This window comes from Lissotriton helveticus, chromosome 1_2 (assembly GCF_964261635.1).
Source record: "Lissotriton helveticus chromosome 1_2, aLisHel1.1, whole genome shotgun sequence".
NCBI lineage: Eukaryota > Metazoa > Chordata > Amphibia > Caudata > Salamandridae > Lissotriton > Lissotriton helveticus.
This window is the reverse complement of record NC_136058.1, coordinates 392,662,202-392,681,921: the sequence shown is the minus strand read 5'-3', so window position 1 is coordinate 392,681,921 and position 19,720 is coordinate 392,662,202.

Here is a 19,720-nt window from a genome sequence, read left to right as displayed (position 1 = left end):
GTTCTCTTGCCACCCAAAGCGCATACCACCCTAAACCTAAACAATCCCCTACCACCCAAAAACCTATATGCACCCTAAACCCTAAAAAATCCCTTGTCATCCAAAAACCCATACACACTGTAAACTCTACAAAATCCCTTGCCACCAAAAAATCCTACACCCACCTTAAACGCAATAAAATCCCTTACCACTCAAAACATACACTTAGCCTAACCCCTAAAAATCCACTTACCACCCAAAACCCTATATCAACCCTTGACCCTAAAAAATCCATTGCCAGGCAAAAACCCATACTCCCATAAACCCTAAAAGATCCCCTGCCACCAAAAACACATCCAAACACTAACGCCTAAAAGGTTAATTACCACCCAAAAACCCATACCTACCATAAACACTTAAGGTTCCCTTGCCACCCAAAACCCAGGCCCACCCTAAAAAATCCTTTTCCACCCAAATACTCATACCCATCCTAAATCTAAAAATGTCAGTTGCCATCCAAAAAACCATACCCACCCAAATCCCTAAAAAAACCTTACCACTCAAAAACTCATACTCACTGAAACCCTAAAAATTCTCTTGAAACCCAAATCCCATACAAACGCCAAACCAAAAAAGTCTTGCCACTCAAAAACCAATACCCACTCTAAACACTAAAAAAATCATTACCACCCAAAAACCCATACTACCCTAAACCATAACATTTCCCTTGCCCCACAAATACCTACACCCACCCAAAACCTTAAAAATTCCCTTGCCACCCATGAAACCAATACCCACCCTAAACCCTAAACAATCCCTAACCACTCAAAAACATACTCACCCTAAACCCTAAATATTCACCTGCTACCCAGAAATGATACCCACCCAAAACCCTAAAAAAACTCTTACCACCCAAACACCTATAGCCACCCTAAACCCTAAAAATCCATTTCCACCCAAATACCCATAACCACCATAAATCTAAAAAATGCAGTTGCTACCTAAAAACCCATACCCACCCTAAACCCTAAAATATACCTTACCACCCAAAAATCCATACCCACCCGGAACCCTAAAAATTCTCTTGCCACCCAAAAATCCATACCCACTTTAAACGCTAAGAAATCCCATATAACCTAAAAACCCAAACCCACCCTAAAACATAAAAAATCCCCTACCACACAAAATCCATACCCGCCCTAAACCCTAAAAATTCCCATGCCGCCCAAAAACCCATACCCACCCTTAACCCTAAAAAAGCCCTCATCACCTACAAAACTATGCTCACCCTAAACCCTAAAAAAATACCTTACCACCAAAAACCCATACCCACCCTAAACCCTAGAAGTTCAATTGCCACCCAAAAACCCATACCCAACCTAAACCATAAAATGTCCCTTGCCCCAAAAACTCACACCCATTCTAAGCCTTAAAAATTCTCTTGCCACCCAAAAACCCATACCCACCATACACCATAGTCTCTTGCCACCCAAAAACCCATACAAATGCTGAACCCTAAAAAGTTAGTTACCACCCAAATACCAATACCCACCCTAAACCCTAAAGGTTCCCTTACCACCCAAAGCCCATACACACCCTAAACCTAAAAAATCCCCTTCTACCCAAAAACTCATATGCACCCTAAAACCTAAAAAAGCCCATATCACCTAAAACCCCATACCCAACCTAAAACCTAAAAAATTGCTTGTCACCCAAAACCCCATACACACTGTAAACCCTACAAAATCCCTTCCCACCAAAAATCCTACACCCACCCCAAATGCTGAAAATTCCGTTGCCACCCATAAAACTCTAAACTCAAACAAGCATTTTCAATGTAACGGTCTCGGCATTGCAAAAGAGCTATTAGCATTGTAAATTAACGCGAGTTTAAGGTCTTGACATTGTAAATGACAAGGGGCCAGATGTAGGTAGCCAAATACCGGTCGGTAACGGCCGAATTCGGCCGTTACCGACCGGTATTTGGCTACCGAGATGTAGGGGCAGGTAAACTGGGCAAATCGGTAATTTTACCGAATCTGTAAATATACCGGTCGGTAAATTTACCGACCGGTATTTTTACAGAATCGGTAAAATTGATATGTAGGTGGGACTCTTCTGAGTCCCACAAGGCCTAAGAAATCGGTATTTTACCATCAAATTCAATTTGATGGTGAAATACCGATTCAGGTGTGCATGCACATGTGTGCATGCACACCTGTGCCATATGACAGGCAGACCTGCCCTTAGGGCAGGTATGCCTGCCATATGGCCCCCGAACCTTTTTTGGGGGTGCTAGAGGGTGTCAAAGTGACACCCCCTGCACCCTTGCCAAAAATCGGTATTTACCGATCGGTAAATACCGACCAGTAATGCCCCATTCATTCCTATGGGCTTCAAAGCCCATAGGAATGAATGGAGCATTACCGGTCGGTATTTACCGAATCGGTAAATACCGATTCTTAACGATTCGGTAAATGGAACATCTGGATGTTCCTACATACCCCCACTTCTTATTTACCGATTCTTAATTACCGAATCGGTAAAATTCGGTAATTAAGAATCGGTAAATAAGTTTTACCTACATCTGGCCCAAGGTCTTTTATTTATGTTTTAAAAACCAAAACATAAATAAAAGTCATTGTCATTTACAATGCCAATAGCTCAAAGTCGCGTAATGTGTATGGCAAACTACAGTAGCCTCCTGACGAGTGCCCTTTCACTTAATTTTTTACAAGTGAAAGCCCTGGCATTTTTTTTTTTACAAATTAAGCACGGGTGGTGTCTGTGTCTGCATGGCAGTGGTGGTGTCCGTGTGTGCATGGGAGTGGTGGTGTCCATGTGTGCATGGGAGTGGTGGTGTCCATGTGTGCATGGCACTCGTGGTGTCCGTGTGTGTATGGCAGTGGTGGTGTCCGTGTGTGCATGGCGGTGTCCGTGTGCGCATGGCAGTGGTGGTGTCCGTGTGTGCATGGGAGTGGTGGTGTCTGTGTGTGCATGGCAGTGGTGGTGTCTGTTTGTGCATGGCAGTGGTGGTGTCTGTGTGTGCATGGCAGTGGTGGTGTCTGTGTGTGCATGGCAGTGGTGGTGTCCGTGTGTGCATGGCAGTGGTGGTGTCTGTGTGTGCATGGCAGTGGTGGTGTCTGTGTGTGCATGGCAGTGGTTTGACCGTCGTGTCTTCGTTGCGCAGCTGTTTGTTATTGTGCCACTGCTAAATCCGACGGTTTCCGAGGCCTGTGATTAGTAATGGCAGATCCTGCCAGCACAGGGGGCCCCGGTGGGATTCCACGGGGTCTGTGCATTAAGTATATTTAACTTTGTGGTGTGCTGAAAGGCAGCGCGCTGTAGACAGAGGGCTGCAGCTCTGTGAAGAATGTGGTGTACTGTACATGCCTCGTGCCCTTCTGTGGTTCACAAGAAGCTGCTGTTCTCTGTCAGTTTTCACATCATTAAAAGTACTGCTCTTTCCATAACGTTGTGTTACTTCAGACAACAATAGCGTGCGTCTATGGGTTGCACAATTCATTGTGTGTCTAGTGCCGACATTACTAACTTGCAGACAGACGACCTAAAAAAAAGAAAAAACTGCCTCTTTATCAGCACCGCGCGCTGGTATGCAGACTCCCCCTCATTCCACAGAGGCACGCGACGTGATCCGGCCTGCCATGCATGCCGTGGAGACAAGACCTGGCCGCACGCACAACGTTATCCTATGGAAATACGCTGCGCGCGGCCAGGTCTTGTCTCCCTTCGGCGTCTCAGACTGCTGAGACGCCGACAATAGTTCTCTGGCGAGAACGCGCTTTCAGCGCGTTATAGCGAAGCCCTAAAAAATCCCTTACCACTCAAAAACGTACACCTAGCCTAACCCTTAAAAATCCACTTACCACCCAAAAACCTATATCAAATCAACCCTTGACCCTAAAAGATCCCTTGCCTGGCAAAAACCCATACTCCCATAAACCCTAAAAAATCCCCGGCCACCAAAAACACATGCAAAGACTAAACCTTAAAAGATTCTTTACCACCCAAAAACCCATACCTACAGTAAGCACTTAAGGTTCCCTTGCCACCCAAAACCCAGGCCCACCCTAAAAAATCAATTTTCGCCCAAATACCCATACCCACCGTGAATCTAAACAATTCAGTTGCCACTCAAAAACCCATACCCTCCCCAAACCTAAAACATTTCTTGCCACTCAAACACACATATAAATGCTACACCCTAACACAATCATTATTGCCCAAAAACCCATACCCGCTCTAAAAAATCCTTATCACCCAAAAACCCATATGACCCTAAACCATAAAATGTCCCTTGCCACCCATAAAACCCTTTCCCACTCTAAACTCTAAAAATCCCTAACCACTCAAAAACATACATCCCCCCTAAACCCTAAAAATTCACTTGCTACCATAAAATCATACCCACCCAAAACTCTAAAAAAAATCCTGTTCCACCCAAATACCCATATGCACCCTAAATCTAAAATATTCAGTTGCCACTCAAAAACCCATACCCACCAAAAACCTAAAAATTCTCTTGAAACCCAAAAACCCATACAAATGCTAAACCCTAAAAAACCCTAAAAAATTCTTGCCACTCAAAAACCCATACAAATGCTAAACCCTAATAAAATCATTATCACCCTAAAACCCATACCCAACCTAAACTCTAAAAATTCCTTATCACCCAAAAACTCACCCTAAACCATAACATTTCCCATTCCACCCAACACTCATAGCCACTCTAAACCCTAAAAAATCCTTATTACCCAAAAAAACCATACCGACCCTAAATCATAAAATTTCCCTTGCCCGACAAATACCCACACCCACCCAGAACCCTAAGAATTCCCTTGCCACCCATAAAAGCCTTACCCACCCTAAACTCTAACCACTCAAAAACATACATCCACCCTAAACCCTAAAAATTCACTTGCTACCAAAAAACCCATACCCACCAAAAACCTAAAAATTATCTTGAAACCCGAAAACCCATACAAATGCTAAACCCTAAAAAAATTCTTGCCACTCTAAAATCCATACAAATGCTAAACCCTAATAAAATCATTATCACCCAAAAACCCATACCCAACCTAAACTCTAAAAATTCCTTTTTTTTTTTTTTTTAATATTTTTTATTAAGCATTTTTTAAAAGATTTTTCCGCATATTCCTGTATATGTTACAGCATACAGCAATTTCACAAGTGGTTGTGCACACATTACAATTTTTACAGTTATTACTCTGGTACATTATGTCATAAGAAAACTACCAAAACTACCAAACCTGTGTACGATATGTGCTAATCATTGCGCACAAGGGGAAAAGAAACATAGGTAAACAAAATAAAACAAGAGGAGAAAAAAAAAAAAAAAAAAGGACGTCTATAGGATGTTATAGCAGCCTTCCATCGACTATCCTGGATTTAACCTACTATTTTTCCAGCTTGTGATGGGGTGCCATATCCTTTTACCTAATAACTTAGCTCCTTCCTTTCCTATCGTAAATTGCCTTTTCTAGATTATACATAGAAAGAAGGCTTGCGATCCAAACTTGGAACGGGGGGGGAGCCTTGTCCAGCCAAGTTCCTGCTATACAAATGCGAAGCACCGCAAGTGAGACAAAAATAAATTCTACTGGAAAAACATCCGGCGTATCCCCCACCCCCAGCATAATTAATTCATCTGTGAGCTTTATCTTGATCTTAAGTGATTTATCCAAAAACTCTTCAATAGCCTTTTTCAGGGTGAATAATTGAGGACATTGTGAAAACATATGTACAATGTCTGCTTCGGTTGAGTCACAGCGGGGGCATGTTATTCCAGTTGTTCCACCCCACTGGGCGATTCTGGCCGGGGTATGATATAATGAGAACACAGTCTTAAAGTGTTGTGATTGCAAGGTAGCTGAGCATAGCACTGTTCTACCCAGGTCCAGAGATAACTGAAAGCTTTCTACCCCTGACCCCAGTTTTTCTGTCCATTTTTGTGCATATTTCCCCCTTTCATCAGTTTTACTGTCTTTCAATTCCGTGTATAACTGTCTTATCGTACACTTATTAGCTACTTCTATGTAGTCCATGACTCTGCATTGACCCAGCCCTGCCAGGCCGCCCTGTTTTTGCGTTAGGAAACTTCTAGTTTGGAGATATTTGTAAAAGCTATGGTGTTCTAGCCCGAACTTTGCTTGTAGCGCCCCGAACTGTAGCATATTCCCCTGGCTGTCAAGCAGATTTCCTATTTTCACTATACCCTTGTTGTGCCAATCCCTCATAGTAGTATCTCCAAAAATATCCCTCGGTAGTGAGCAATTTGTGTACAGTCGTGTATAATTATTATATCTTCCTAAACCAAATTTTTTTGAAATCCCTTTCCAGACCCTATAGGCCGCCTTTAATGTTTTAAACCGTGTATGTTGAAAATAAATCAAGTCGGTTGTGTTTAGAAACCCATTTTCTGCCCCCTCTCCCAATAATGTAGTATAGACATTAGTACATCCTGGCTTGTCTTCCGCTGTGTAGTCTGTGCCTCCCCCACCTAACAACCTCTGACAGTACTGCAATACGGCAGCCCAATAATAGAGCCTAAAATCTGGTGCCCCCCAGCCGCCTTTTTCTCTGGATACTGTTAGGTATCTATAGGCTCTCCTTGTCTTCCCTTTGACCCAAATAAATTTGTTCAAGATCGCTTCTAATTTATTAAACCATATGTTGTCAAAAAATAACGGAATAGACCTAAACAGATACAGAATTTTTGGGAATGTTACCATTTTTATTACATTGATCCGACCCATCAGGGTCAGATGCAGATTATTCATTCTTTCCGTATTTGCTTTTACTTTTGCCAACAGTGGACTCATATTAATTTCCACTAACCTATCCAGGTCAGCTGTGATTTTGACACCTAAGTACGTGACTTCAGGAGCTACTCTTATGTCCTGATAATTAACCCAACTATTTTGTATAATTTGTGTCTTTCCTTTATTCAGTGAGTAACCCGATACTATCCCAAAAGCTGCTGCCTCCTGTTCTATTTCTGTGATAGCTAACTCCGGTTCAGGGGTAACCACCGCCACGTCGTCTGCATAAGCGAGTGTTTTATATTCAAAACCATGCAATTTTATCGGGAGGATGTTAGAATTCCCTTCCAGCTTGCGCAGGAGGGGGTCAATATATAACGCAAATAACAGTGGCGAAGCCGGGCAGCCCTGTCGTGTGCCGCGTCTTATGCGTATTTCAGCAGTATACCCTCTGTTTATCCTCACCTTAGCCATAGGTTCTAAATACAGTGCTTGTATAGCCTTTACGTAGCCTGCTCCTATACCAAACCAGTCCAAAACCCTCCACAGATACCTCCAGGAGACCCTGTCAAAAGCCTTCTCTGCATCCAAGAAGATAGCCGAGACAGGGTCCCCTGTGGCGCCTGCTGCATCCAGTATGGTAACCATCTGCCTTGTATGTTGTGTAGTCCCTCTCTGGGGGATAAACCCGTGTTGCGTTGCACCTACCAGACCCTCAATTACCTTGCTTAATCTTTGTGAAAGCGCCTTGGAATAGATTTTTGCATCGGCATTCATGAGTGTTATTGGCCTATATGACCCGGGATCCAAATGTGATTTGTTTTTTTTTTAAATTACTGTGATGTTTGCTCCGGCCCATGACTGTGGAGTATTTTCCCCCCTCTGCGCTTGGCTTAAGGTTTCCAACATATCACTCCCCAGGGTGTCCCAGAAAATTCTGTAGAATTCCGCCGGAATTTGATCTGGCCCGCTGCCTTTCCTGAGGGGAGTTTGGTTACTGCGTTTTGCACTTCCCCCAATGTCAATGGTAGCTCCAGTGCCTCCTTATTCTCCTCGCTCAGTTCCTTGTGTAAGGTTCCTAATAAATAGTCCTCTATCTCAATGTCAACATTTCCCAGATCTTGATCATATAGATCAGAGTAAAACTCCCTAAACACTTCCCTCACATCCTCTACCTTAGTCACAACTTTTCCCCCTTTATCCTTAATTTCTTTTATTTCTCCTGCTGCCACATTTTGTCTGATACGAACTGCTAGCATATGACCTACCCTCTCATTAAATTCGTAACATTTTTCCTTTTTCATTAGATAATTACTTGCCGCTTTATTTGCCAAACTTTCACTGGCCTCGGCTCTTTTCAGTTCTATCTCCAATAGGATCTCCTCTAAATGTTCTTGGGTAATAGCCGCTTGGATGAGCTGTTGTTCTAATTCCATTTAGTCATGCAGTCTGTTAGTTAATTCGAGTTTTTCATTTTTACACCTGTGGAGAGTGTAGGCCAATGTTTCCCCTCTTATCCCGGCTTTAAAGGTATCCCAGACCACCCCTGCGGATGCTGTACCTCTATTTACTTCCCAGAATTGTCTAATCCATAACTTCATCCTATTTACATATTCTTCTTCCCTAAGTAGCCCTCTTTCAAACGTCCAGTTATATTCTTTATAGACAGCACTAAGGTTCTGAGGGATAGTTAATACTAGGGGGTTGTGGTCTGAAAAGACCCGAGGAAGCCTTTCTATTTTTGAACCTGGTACTAGGGAGCTAGAGACCAGAAAATAATCCAATCTGGCAATTACCCTGTGAGGGGCGGAATAAAAGGTGCTGCTCGTTCCAGCGGGATTGTTGACTGTCCAAACATCTACCAATGCATTGTGAAACATTAAATTACCAATAGCCCTTCGTGTTCCTTTTTTGCGATCACCCTGCATCCCCCCACCCGACAGACCCAACCCTGGCAGTCCATTAACGTTAAAGTCCCCGCAAAATATCACCGGTTCTGCCCATAATGCCAATTCAATATCTAAAAAGTCAAATAATCAGGTTCATCCTCGTTAGAGCCATATACTGAAACAATGGTGTACCGTCCCCCAGCTGTTTCCCCTTCTACCATAACCCATCTCCCTCCCTCATCTTCCTTCTTTTTCTTTACCTGTATAGCTCTTTTTTTCGCGAAAATAGCCACTCCTTTTGTTTTAGAATCTTGCTGTGTACATGCTAGGACTTCATAACCAAGTTGGTCCATAAGGTATTTATCCTTTCCCCTCACATGTGTCTCCTGAAGGCATATAACATCCAACTTCAATATTCTAAACATAGCCGCGACTTTCTGCCTTTTCCCACTATCGTTTAGCCCGCAAATATTAATAGTAGCAAACCTTAACGCCATCTTATCTTAAAGGTTGAGCTACCAAAGGCCCTCCTCTTAAAATATGCTACCACTTGTTCATTTCTATACATCTTCTTGTCTTGTGCTGTACATGACCTTAATTCTTCTCCACCACTCCACCTCCCTCCCCCCACCCCCCGTCAACCCCCCTCCCTTTGCTTACCCCCCCCTTCTACAGGCAAATAGGTCAGACATGACCTATGTGTGGCTGCTTCCTGCTGTAGTGTCGCCTCCTTCCCCTGCCCAATATACCCACGCTGCTAACATATTCAATACTTTCCTCAGTATTGTAATATGCATCTTATGCTGGCTCAATGTCCCTACTCTTCCTACCCCTTTGATTCTCCGTGATTTCTGCAAGATACTCGCCTGCCTTTATCTCTGAGAAAAACATTCTGACACGACCCCCTGTAATAATTTTCAACTTCGCTGGGAACATCAGGTATGCTTCAGAGCCCTGGCGCTGAAAAGGAGTAATTAGCTGCCTGAGTTTCCATCTCCTTTCGACGGTCGCGTGGCAGAAATCGGGCCTAGCAAAAAATGTAACCCCTTCAAATGACCTCTTTTTATCTGGTCTGGCAGAATCCATGACTTCCTGCCTAGCCAAGAAGTTCCCAAAAAAGACTAGCATAGCCCTTGGTAAAGTATCCTGACTAGCGCCTCTAGGTTTTTTCTGCGTCAGTGGGAATCTGTGTGCTCTCTGAACTTCTAATTCCCATTGCCACTGCACCTCTGGGTATGCACCTTTCAGCAGTTTAACCACAAACCCCCTTGGGTCCTTCCCTTCCACTCCTTCTTCCAAGCCAAGAAGTCTCAGATTGTTCCGCCGCTGGCGGTTCTCAAAATCCTCCAGCTTCCTTTGTAAGTCCTCGACCACCTTCCCTTGCTCCATTCTGATAAACTGCCAGTCTGTAACTTCATCCTCCAATCTGCCAGTTCTTTCTTCAACCTGTACAACTCTCTCTTCCACCTCTTCGTATTTTGTATTCATTTTCCTAATACTCGCTTGTATTTTTTTAGTGTCTTGTCTTGCTCTCCTACTTTCTATTCTAGCCTCCGCATGCATTTGCTTTTACATAGTAAACATTCCATCTAGGGTTGCTTGAGGTGGTGGTTCGGCGATGTCTTGGGAGGCATTTGCGGTGTAATTATCAACTCCTTCTTCTAGACAGTGTTCCTGATACATTTTAGAAGTATTACCGTAGTCCCAGAGCAATTTCCTATTTGTGCTTGATGCTGATCTGTCTATGTCTCTGTCCCGTTTTATCATGGTTCTTCTTTTCTTCTTTTGTGTCTCTTTGTTTCTGGGATTGCCAGTATGGGACCCCTCTGATTCTGTCTCTGACGAGAAATCTGTGGTTCTGCCCTCATCTTCTGTGCCCAGTAAGGAGGAGTCAGAGCCTTCAGTCACTGAGTAGAATTTCTCTGCTTCAGGGAAGCGGACTCTCCTTCCTTTTTCCCCTTTAAGCCCCTTTGGTGCGCGACTTTCGACGCTTCTCATGTTCTCCCAAGTAGAGGATTCTATTAGCGTATTTTTATCTCCAGGGGTGGGAGCAAGATTTACCTGCATTAGGGCTTCTAACATTTGCGCATTGTTGAAATTTACCGGGTCTCCGAGTCCTGACCCAGTCTCCTCTGACTTCCCCCTGCTCACCTTGTCGGTTCCGCTCGCCGTGGCTGCACCTGTGTCTGTATCTGCATTCTCGGCGTTTTTGGCATTTTCCCCTCTCAGCGCGTCTCCCGCATGAGGCGTGCATGATTGGAGCTCCTGCTGCCTAGCAACCGCCGTACTAGCGTCCTCGCGGTCATTGAGTGCTGCATCAGCGTTTGTTTCCGTGTCTGTCTCAGCAGGAGCTTCGGAAACCAGAATCATCGGCTGGGCTTTACCTGCAAAAGCCTCTGAGACGGTAGGTTGTCTAAGATCTTTGGTGGGTACGGCGATCGCGTGTTTTAAAGTTCCGCTGTCTGATTGTGAGCGCCTCTGCTGTTGCTGCCCTTTAGGTCCGGGGGTGCCCGCTTGCACCGTTGTCTTAGCTCCCGCTTTTTCCTTGGCAACTTTTTCTGGCTTCTCCCCTTTCTTGAGTTGTTGATTTGTTTGTGAGACAGTGCTCGCCGGGGCAGATCGTTTGTTCACGCTTGTAAGTTTCGAAACTGCTCCAGCGCGGTGTGCCATCTCTGCAATTGCGCTGACACCTCGAGTGTACGCCTCCCTCCAATGTCTTCCAAGAAGGATGAAGAGTGTCGCCAGGGTCTTCTGTATCACCCTAGTACCTCCTGCAGTATTAATTTTATTTGGTCTTGGGAAAATCGGCATGTCGTTTTCCAACTTCCAGCCGCATGTCCCGTGGGTCAGGAGAAGGAGTAAATGCGACTGCTCTCTACAGCGGCATAGTGGCCATCTTGCCCCAACTCTAAAAATTCCTTATCACCCAAAAACCCACCCTAAACAATAAAATTTCCCTTGCCACCCAACAATCCTAGCCACTCTAAACACTAAACAATCCCTTTTACCCAAAAACCCATATCGACCCTAAACCATAAAATGTCCCTAGCCCCACAAAAACCCACACCCACCCAGACCCTTAAAAATTCCCTTGCCACCCATAAAACCCATGCCCACCCTAAACTCTAAAAATCCCTAACCACTCAAAAACATACATCTACCCTAAACCCTAAAAATTCACTTGCTACTATAAAATCATACCCACCCAAAACTCTTAAAAAATCCTGTTCCACCCAAATACCCATACCCACCCTAAATCTAAAAAATTCAGTTGCCACTCAAAAACCCATACCCACCAAAAACCTAAAAATTCTATTGAAACCCAAAAACCCATACAAATGCTAAACCCTAAAAAAGTTCTTGCCACTCTAAACCCCATACAAATGCTAAACCCTAATAAAATCATTATCACTCAAAAACCTATACCCAACCTAAACTCTAAAAATTCTTTATCACCCAAAAACCCACCCAAAACCATAACATTTCCCTTGCCACCCAACACTCATAGCCACTCTAAACCCTAAAAAACTCCTTATTCCCAAAAACCCATATCAACCCTAAACCATAAAATGTCCCTTGCCCCACAAATACTCAAACCCACCCAAAACCTTAAAAATTCCATTGCCACCCATAAAACCCTTTCCCACCCTAAACTCCAAAAATCCCTAACCACTCAAAAACATACATCCACCCTAAACCCTAAAAATTCACTTGCTATCCAAAAATCATACCCACCCAAAACCCTAAGAAAAGCTCTTACCACCCAAACACCTATACCCACCCTAAACCCTAAAAGTCATGACACATGTAGCAGGCCTACAGCCCACACCCCTAAACAAGGAAGGGGAGACAGTCCCAACAGGCAGGAACAACCAACCTCCAGCCACCACAGCCTAGAGGACAACCACCCCCCAAGAAATGAGGGTAAGGCATGACCAACTCAGAGGTGGCAGAGGGGCCAGGCCCCTATGAGCAAGAGGAAGGGAGGGAAGGGAGAGATTGGAGGCAAACCTCCCCGACCTGGAGCAGCCAGAGCAGCAGGGCATAGGAGCACCAGAACCCTACCTTCCCAGAACCAAAGAGGAGGGAAGAACAGCAACCAGACAGAGCCACCGTCAAGAGCAAAAGAAGGTACTCACATAAAACATGGGCCCCCACCGGGAGGCGAGTATCGAAGACCAGCCATGGGGTCCTCGCAGAACGGGGATGAAGGGCGGGCCGTGAAAGAATCTGCGGCTAGAATCGTGTCTACCAGATACATCGTTACCCAAGGTAAATAACTCGATACATCTGATAGAGACTACTAGCCACAGATTCCTTCCCGTAGAATAGATACCCTAGCAATACCCATGGGGAAGGAGGGTCTGCGAAAGGACCCCACCAGTCGGGACAAGACAGAAGGCCCACAGGGGACCAGACCTGTAGACCAGGAAGTAACCTCATCCCTTCCAGGCAAAAGGACCCCCACAAGTCAAACAACAGCAGCCCCAAGAGGGATATAGGAGGAAGAAGGAAGAGAAGAGTGCCCACCCACTCACAACAGAGGAACCAAGGGCAAGGCTGGAGAGTCCGAAGCACCCCACTCCACCCCAAGGCAACAGAGCTTCCACCCAACACCAGGACAGACAGAGGAACAAGAAGAAGCCCAGAGGGCCCAAGGAAACCAAGGAAAGAGAGGAGCCCACCCAGAGGGAAGGCACGAGGCCAGCCAGAACGGCAGCTATAACCATAAGCCACCAGAAGCATGAAGGACACTGAGGCATCCCAGCTCTCAGCACAAGAGCAGGAAGGAGAGGAAATGGCCGGACAAAGGGCAGCAGAGGGATGGAGGGAAAGGCACGCCGGGTCAGGCAGCACCGGAAGGTCTTGGTACAAAAGGTGTTGAGGCACCGCATCCCCCGAAGCAAGACGCCTCCAAGCTCCTGTCAGGGAAGAAATGAGCGAACCCTCAAAGGGAAGCAAAACCTCCCTCCCACCAGAGCCCTGGTGGAGAACCTCCAAAAGATAGTCCACCGGGAAATGAGCAATCGGGTCACCCATGCGCTGAATGCCCACAGCTTCGGACACCGTGTGAGCGAAGGCCGTGCCCGCCTCCATAGGGCCTGAGGAGAAGAAAGCAGCTCCTCCGTGGGTGACGGCTGCAATCTAAGGTGGCTGTCCCTGAAGCCAAGAGGGGCGGGCAAAGGCCAGACCTGGAAGCCAGAAGGAACCGAAGAATGGGGGACCTACTGCTCCTCCGACTAACACCTTGGCCTCAGAAAGGGCGGGGAGTCACCAGTTGACGATGTTGGTGAAAAAGACACAACAGGGCGGCCAGTCTCCGGGGAGGAGGATACAAATATGCAGCCAGCCTCCGGAAAAGAGGGAGGGATGAGAAAGGCCCGGAGGGGGATGAGGGGTGCCCACCCCACCTCGACCCAGAGCAGGACAAAGAGAGGTCACCAACCCCTGCGGCGCCACCCGAAGAAGGCAACTGCGCCGTGGCGGCGTCAGCTCAGCTTTGGACGAGGCCGTCGCATGCCCAGAGGACCGAGCGGGGCTCGGGGATGCGACCCGAGCCCCGGCGACCTCCCGCGACACCACAGGGACTCCTGCAGGAGTTTGCGGCGAGGCAGAGGCGCCGTGACCTGAAGGAGTTGCCCCAGAGGGGCCGCACCCCAACAGCACCACATCCTCCAAGCCTGGATCCGAACCAGTCTCGGCGCCAGGTCTTGAGCCGCCGGAGGCGCCGCCGAGGTCCCCACACAAGGCAAGGGATCCGCTGATGCCCCAGGAGGGGAAGGAGGAGGAGACGCCATCGGGACTCTCAACGCCCCAGCACCGGGAAACAGTGGATAGGAGGCAGACATGCGGGCCGCATCACCCACGGAGAGTCTATGCCCCCAGAAGGCCGAACACCAGCCCCCAGGGACAAACTGCGACACTTACTCACTGGAGAGCGACACTCTCATGACAACGGAGAAGGACGAGGACGACGACCATGGTCGTATCTGAAGCCGTCTGCCGAGGCTGATCGACGGGAGGAAGTCGACCTGGAGAGACACGCCGAGAATAGTTTCATCCGGCGCTTCCGCCGCGACTTCGGCTTCAGTTCTTGGCACGCCTCACAATCAGTGGTGCCGTGATCCTCCCCTAAACACCACATACAAATGAGATGAGGGTTCCCCGCTGACATAAGACGCCCACACGACGAAGGCATTCTCACAATGTTCCACCAAGAAAGAAGACAATGGTAAAGAAAAAAGGGCCCCAAAACAGTCCTGCAGCAAGACCGGATCCACGTTGCACGCGGAAAAGGAAAAAACTGACGTAGGAGCACCGGGGAGGGGCTTACGTGACCTCGCTGATGTCACGTACGCGGCGATGCTGTGGCAAAAAAATTCCGGATCCAGTCTCACGCCTGGGGATAATTCTACTTGAAGGAATCTGCGGCTAGTAGTCTCTATCAGATCCATAACATTTCCCCTGCCCCAAAAACCCACACCCACTCTAAACCTTAAAAAGTTCTCTTGCAACCCAAAAGCCCATACCCACCTTAAACCCCAGAAAGTCCATTGCCACCTAAAAACCCATATGCATCCTCAAACCTAAAAACTCCCTTACCACCCAATAACCCATACCCACGCTAAACCCTACAAGATTCGCTTGCCACCTAAAATCTAATCCCAACCCTAAACCCTACAAATTCCTGTGCCGCCCAAAAAGCCATACCCACCCTAAACCCTAAAAAAGGCCATATCACCTAAAAACCTATACTCACCATCAACGCTAAATTATTCCTTACCACCAAAAACCTATACCCACCCTAAACCCCAGAAATGTCATTGACACCCAAAAACACATACCCACCCTAAACCTCACAACCAAACACCCATAACCACCCTAAACCCTAAAAATTCCTTATCACCAAAAAACCCATAACCACCCTAAACAATAAAAATGTCCTTGCCCCCCAAAAACCCACACCCACCCTAAACCTTAAAAATTATCTTGCTACCCAATAACCCATACACACTGTTTTTTTTTTACATCTCATGGTGTTCTTCTCTATCGTCAATGACATATAATTGTACATCAGTAGGCAGTATCTCTGCCTTTAAAAAAAAAAAAAGATGGATAACTACTTCTCATAGCATCAACTCCCATCATTACCATTTGGCATTATATTGAGACCGGGTAGAAATTTAAATTAAGCTGCTTGAGTCATGTAATTTCTAGAATTTCATGCTACACTTGTTATAAAAATTCCAATACCACCTCACACAACTATGTGGCATTTGTGGCAAAAGTTTATCGCAAATGCATGGGACTAATACAAATGTCCAGAACTTGAGAGCCTTTTCCTTATGCCACTTATGTTTTTTCGTGCTATGTTTTTACTGCAAAATTGTAAAACTCATTTTGTGCTCAAATATAGCACTAAATAATGCATTTTGCATTTGTATAATTTTATATGATTTTGCATAATTTTCCTGAACTTTTGCATAATTAAACAAAACCAAACTAAGCAAATTTTACACACTTGACAGGATCTCTGCCTTACAGACATTGCCAAAAGGATTAATAGGCCTTCTGGGGTTATCCCTATAGTGTATTTGCGCACATCACCCGGCAGACCATCTGACTAGGCGAGTGCTGCCTATTTATTTTTGTTCTAACTATATTGTAATTTGGGTGAAAATATCTCACGGATCCTGCTCCGTTCATATGCGCTATGCCCCAAGACAAGAATGCTGCACTGATCATAGCTACTTTCTTATGCTCCATGCTTGGACTTGGACTAGACTGCAGGGAGATTTTCACCTCCTTCATCTCTGGTGCCACTGTGAAGTGGAGTAGATTGGAGGAGAGTGTTGTACAGTGGACCATCGTACAATGGAGTGTCCTAGAGTGGGGCGTTGTTGAGTGGAGTGGCATGCAGTGGAGTAGAGTGTTACAGAGTGGAGTGGCATACAGTGGTGTGGAATGGGGTAGAGTGGAGTGGCATAGAGTGGAATAGCGTACAGTGGAGTGGTGAACAGTGGAGTGGCATAGAGTGGTGTGTAACGTAGAGGTTTAGAGTGGAGTGGCATATAGTGTGGTAGAGTGAAGTGGCATACATTGGAGTGGCTACAGTGGAGTAAAGTGTCGTACATTGTGGTAGAGTAAAGTGGCATAGAGTGTCGTCGACTGGTGTGGCATATAGTGGTATAGAGTGGAGTAGTGAAGTACAATGAAGTAGAGTGCACTAGAGTCTTATTGAGTACAGTAAAGTAAAGTGGTGTGGAGTGGCCTAGCTGGAGTTGTATAAAGTGTTGCAGAGTGGAGTATAGTTTTGTATAGGGGCATAGAGTGGAGTGGAGTGTCGCAGAGTGGTATAGAGTTGAATAGAGTGTAGCAATGGAGTAGAGTGTTGTATAGTGGACAAGTGTAGAATGTCATAGTGTAGAGAAGAGTGTTGTAGAGTGGAGTGATGTGTTGCAGAGTATAATAGGGTGGTGTAGCGTTTGTGAACCTAAAACCTGCATCTGACCTAGTTCCACGAACAAAACTCTGGTCAGTTTTGGAGAGGATGGGGGTTCCTAGTAACATTTATCAACCTTAATCTGCTTACTCAATTACAGTTATGCCCAGGTGTGGAGGGCTAGTCAGGGTTAACTGGCAGAATGCATGACCATAAATAAAGGGGCGCGGCAGGGATACATGCTTACTCCATTATTTTCCTTTTATTTATATGATCTAGTTGCATAGTTCGCGCTAATGCATCTCCAATACATGCAGATAGCAAAGTCTATCTATTATTGTTTGCGAAAGATACACTGCTTGCCTCAAAAACCCTCAGAGGGTTACAACTTTTAATTGAATACTTTTTGCTGATCTGCATAAAGAGTAGACTGGGGACAAACTCCTCCAAAACAGATTATATAACCATCAAACTGCAAAAATAATTCCGGGAGAATATCCATGAGTGTAGTAAATCTTAAAAGGGTAAAAACGAACTTTGAGTATTTGGGATAAAGATAACGGTACATTTGTCTTCGACAAAGCATTAATCTGAACCTGCCTCGGTCTTAACTTCCTTGTCCCAACATTACACAACCCTTCCACCTAAATTTCAATGATTCAGCATGAATATGTATTTCTCAAAATGTCTATGATCACACACATTCTCTTTGCCAACGTGGTAATACTATAGTCACACACAATCTCTGTGGGGACCTGGACATCTTCATAATCACACACCATCTCTGTGGGGACCTGGACATCTCTATAATCACACACTATCTCTGTGAGAACCTGGGTGTGTCTATAATCACACACTATCTCTGTGGGGACCTGGACATCTCTATAATCACACACTATCTCTGTGAGAACCTGGGTGTGTCTATAATCACACACTATCTCTGTGGGGACCTGGGTGTGTCTATAATCACACACTATCTCTGTGGGGACCTGGACATCTCTATAATCACACACTATCTCTGTGAGAACCTGGGCATGTCTATAATCGCACACTATCTCTGTGGGGACCTGGGTGTGTCTATAATCACACACTATCTCTGTGGGGACCTGGGTGTGTCTATAATCACACACTATCTCTGTGGGGACCTGGGCATGTCTATAATCACACACTATCTGTGGGGACCTGGACATCTCTATAATCACACACTATCTCTGTGAGAACCTGGGTGTGTCTATAATCACACACAATCTCTGTGGGGACCTGGGTGTGTCTATAATCAAACACTATCTCTGCGGGGACCTGGGTGTGTCTATAATCACACACTTAGCAATCAACAAAAAAGGACACTTGTAACACTATTCGACTTTTGGCTTAGTGCAAATAAGGAAACCCTCAGAGAGGTCAATGTTTACTTGCGAGTAGCGGTTTATTCGTTTCATCCGCCCCACATTGACACTCATGCAGTTATCATCGGGTTTTTCCTCTTGGTATGTACTGCTCGCCTCATCCAGAGGCACCTCAAGTCTCAAGTGTAGTGTCCAGAGACAAAAGGACTTTCCCAAAAGGATTAATAAAAAATGAAAAAGAGTACCCTGAAAAAATTTTAATATTGGGTAAACTTACATTATTAAAAGGTTTTGAATACTCATAGGTAGACCAAGTTACGTGACTACATGGTATTGCTAGAGTGGTTTTGTCGACATGTTTCAGCTCTATTGGGCCGGGCGGTCTGTAGAGCTTTCGTCAGGACTAACAAGGGGTAATACAAACAAACATATATAAAACTACTCACACGGATTGTGCGGTAATTCCACAACTCAATACATTGATTTGAGTATTCTTCTCAATCTGTCGTTATTACGACTTCTGCTTCCTTCGGGGGTTCTTCAGACGCTACACTCCGGGGGCAGAGTCAGCACAAGGCAGGAGGAGGACTCCATGCGGCTCTGTAGCGTCTGAAGAACCCCCGAAGGAAGCAGAAGTCGTAATAACGACAGATTGAGAAGAATACCCAAATCAATGTATTGAGTTGTGGAATTACCGCACAATCCGTGTGAGTAGTTTTATATATGTTTGTTTGTATTACCCCTTGTTAGTCCTGACGAAAGCTCTACAGACCGCCCGGCCCAATAGAGCTGAAACATGTCGACAAAACCACTCTAGCAATACCATGTAGTCACGTAACTTGGTCTACCTATGAGTATTCAAAACCTTTTAATAATGTAAGTTTACCCAATATTAAAAAATTTTCAGGGTACTCTTTTTCATTTTTTATTAATCCTTTTGGGAAAGTCCTTTTGTCTCTGGACACTACACTTGAGACTTGAGGTGCCTCTGGATGAGGCGAGCAGTACATACCAAGAGGAAAAACCCGATGATAACTGCATGAGTGTCAATGTGGGGCGGATGAAACGAATAAACCGCTACTCGCAAGTAAACATTGACCTCTCTGAGGGTTTCCTTATTTGCACTAAGCCAAAAGTCGAATAGTGTTACAAGTGTCCTTTTTTGTTGATTGCTAAGTGAATACTTTGGGGAAAGAAACGGACACGCAAAATTCCTCATCCCTCCCAGTTGATTAATTACGTATAATCACACACTATCTC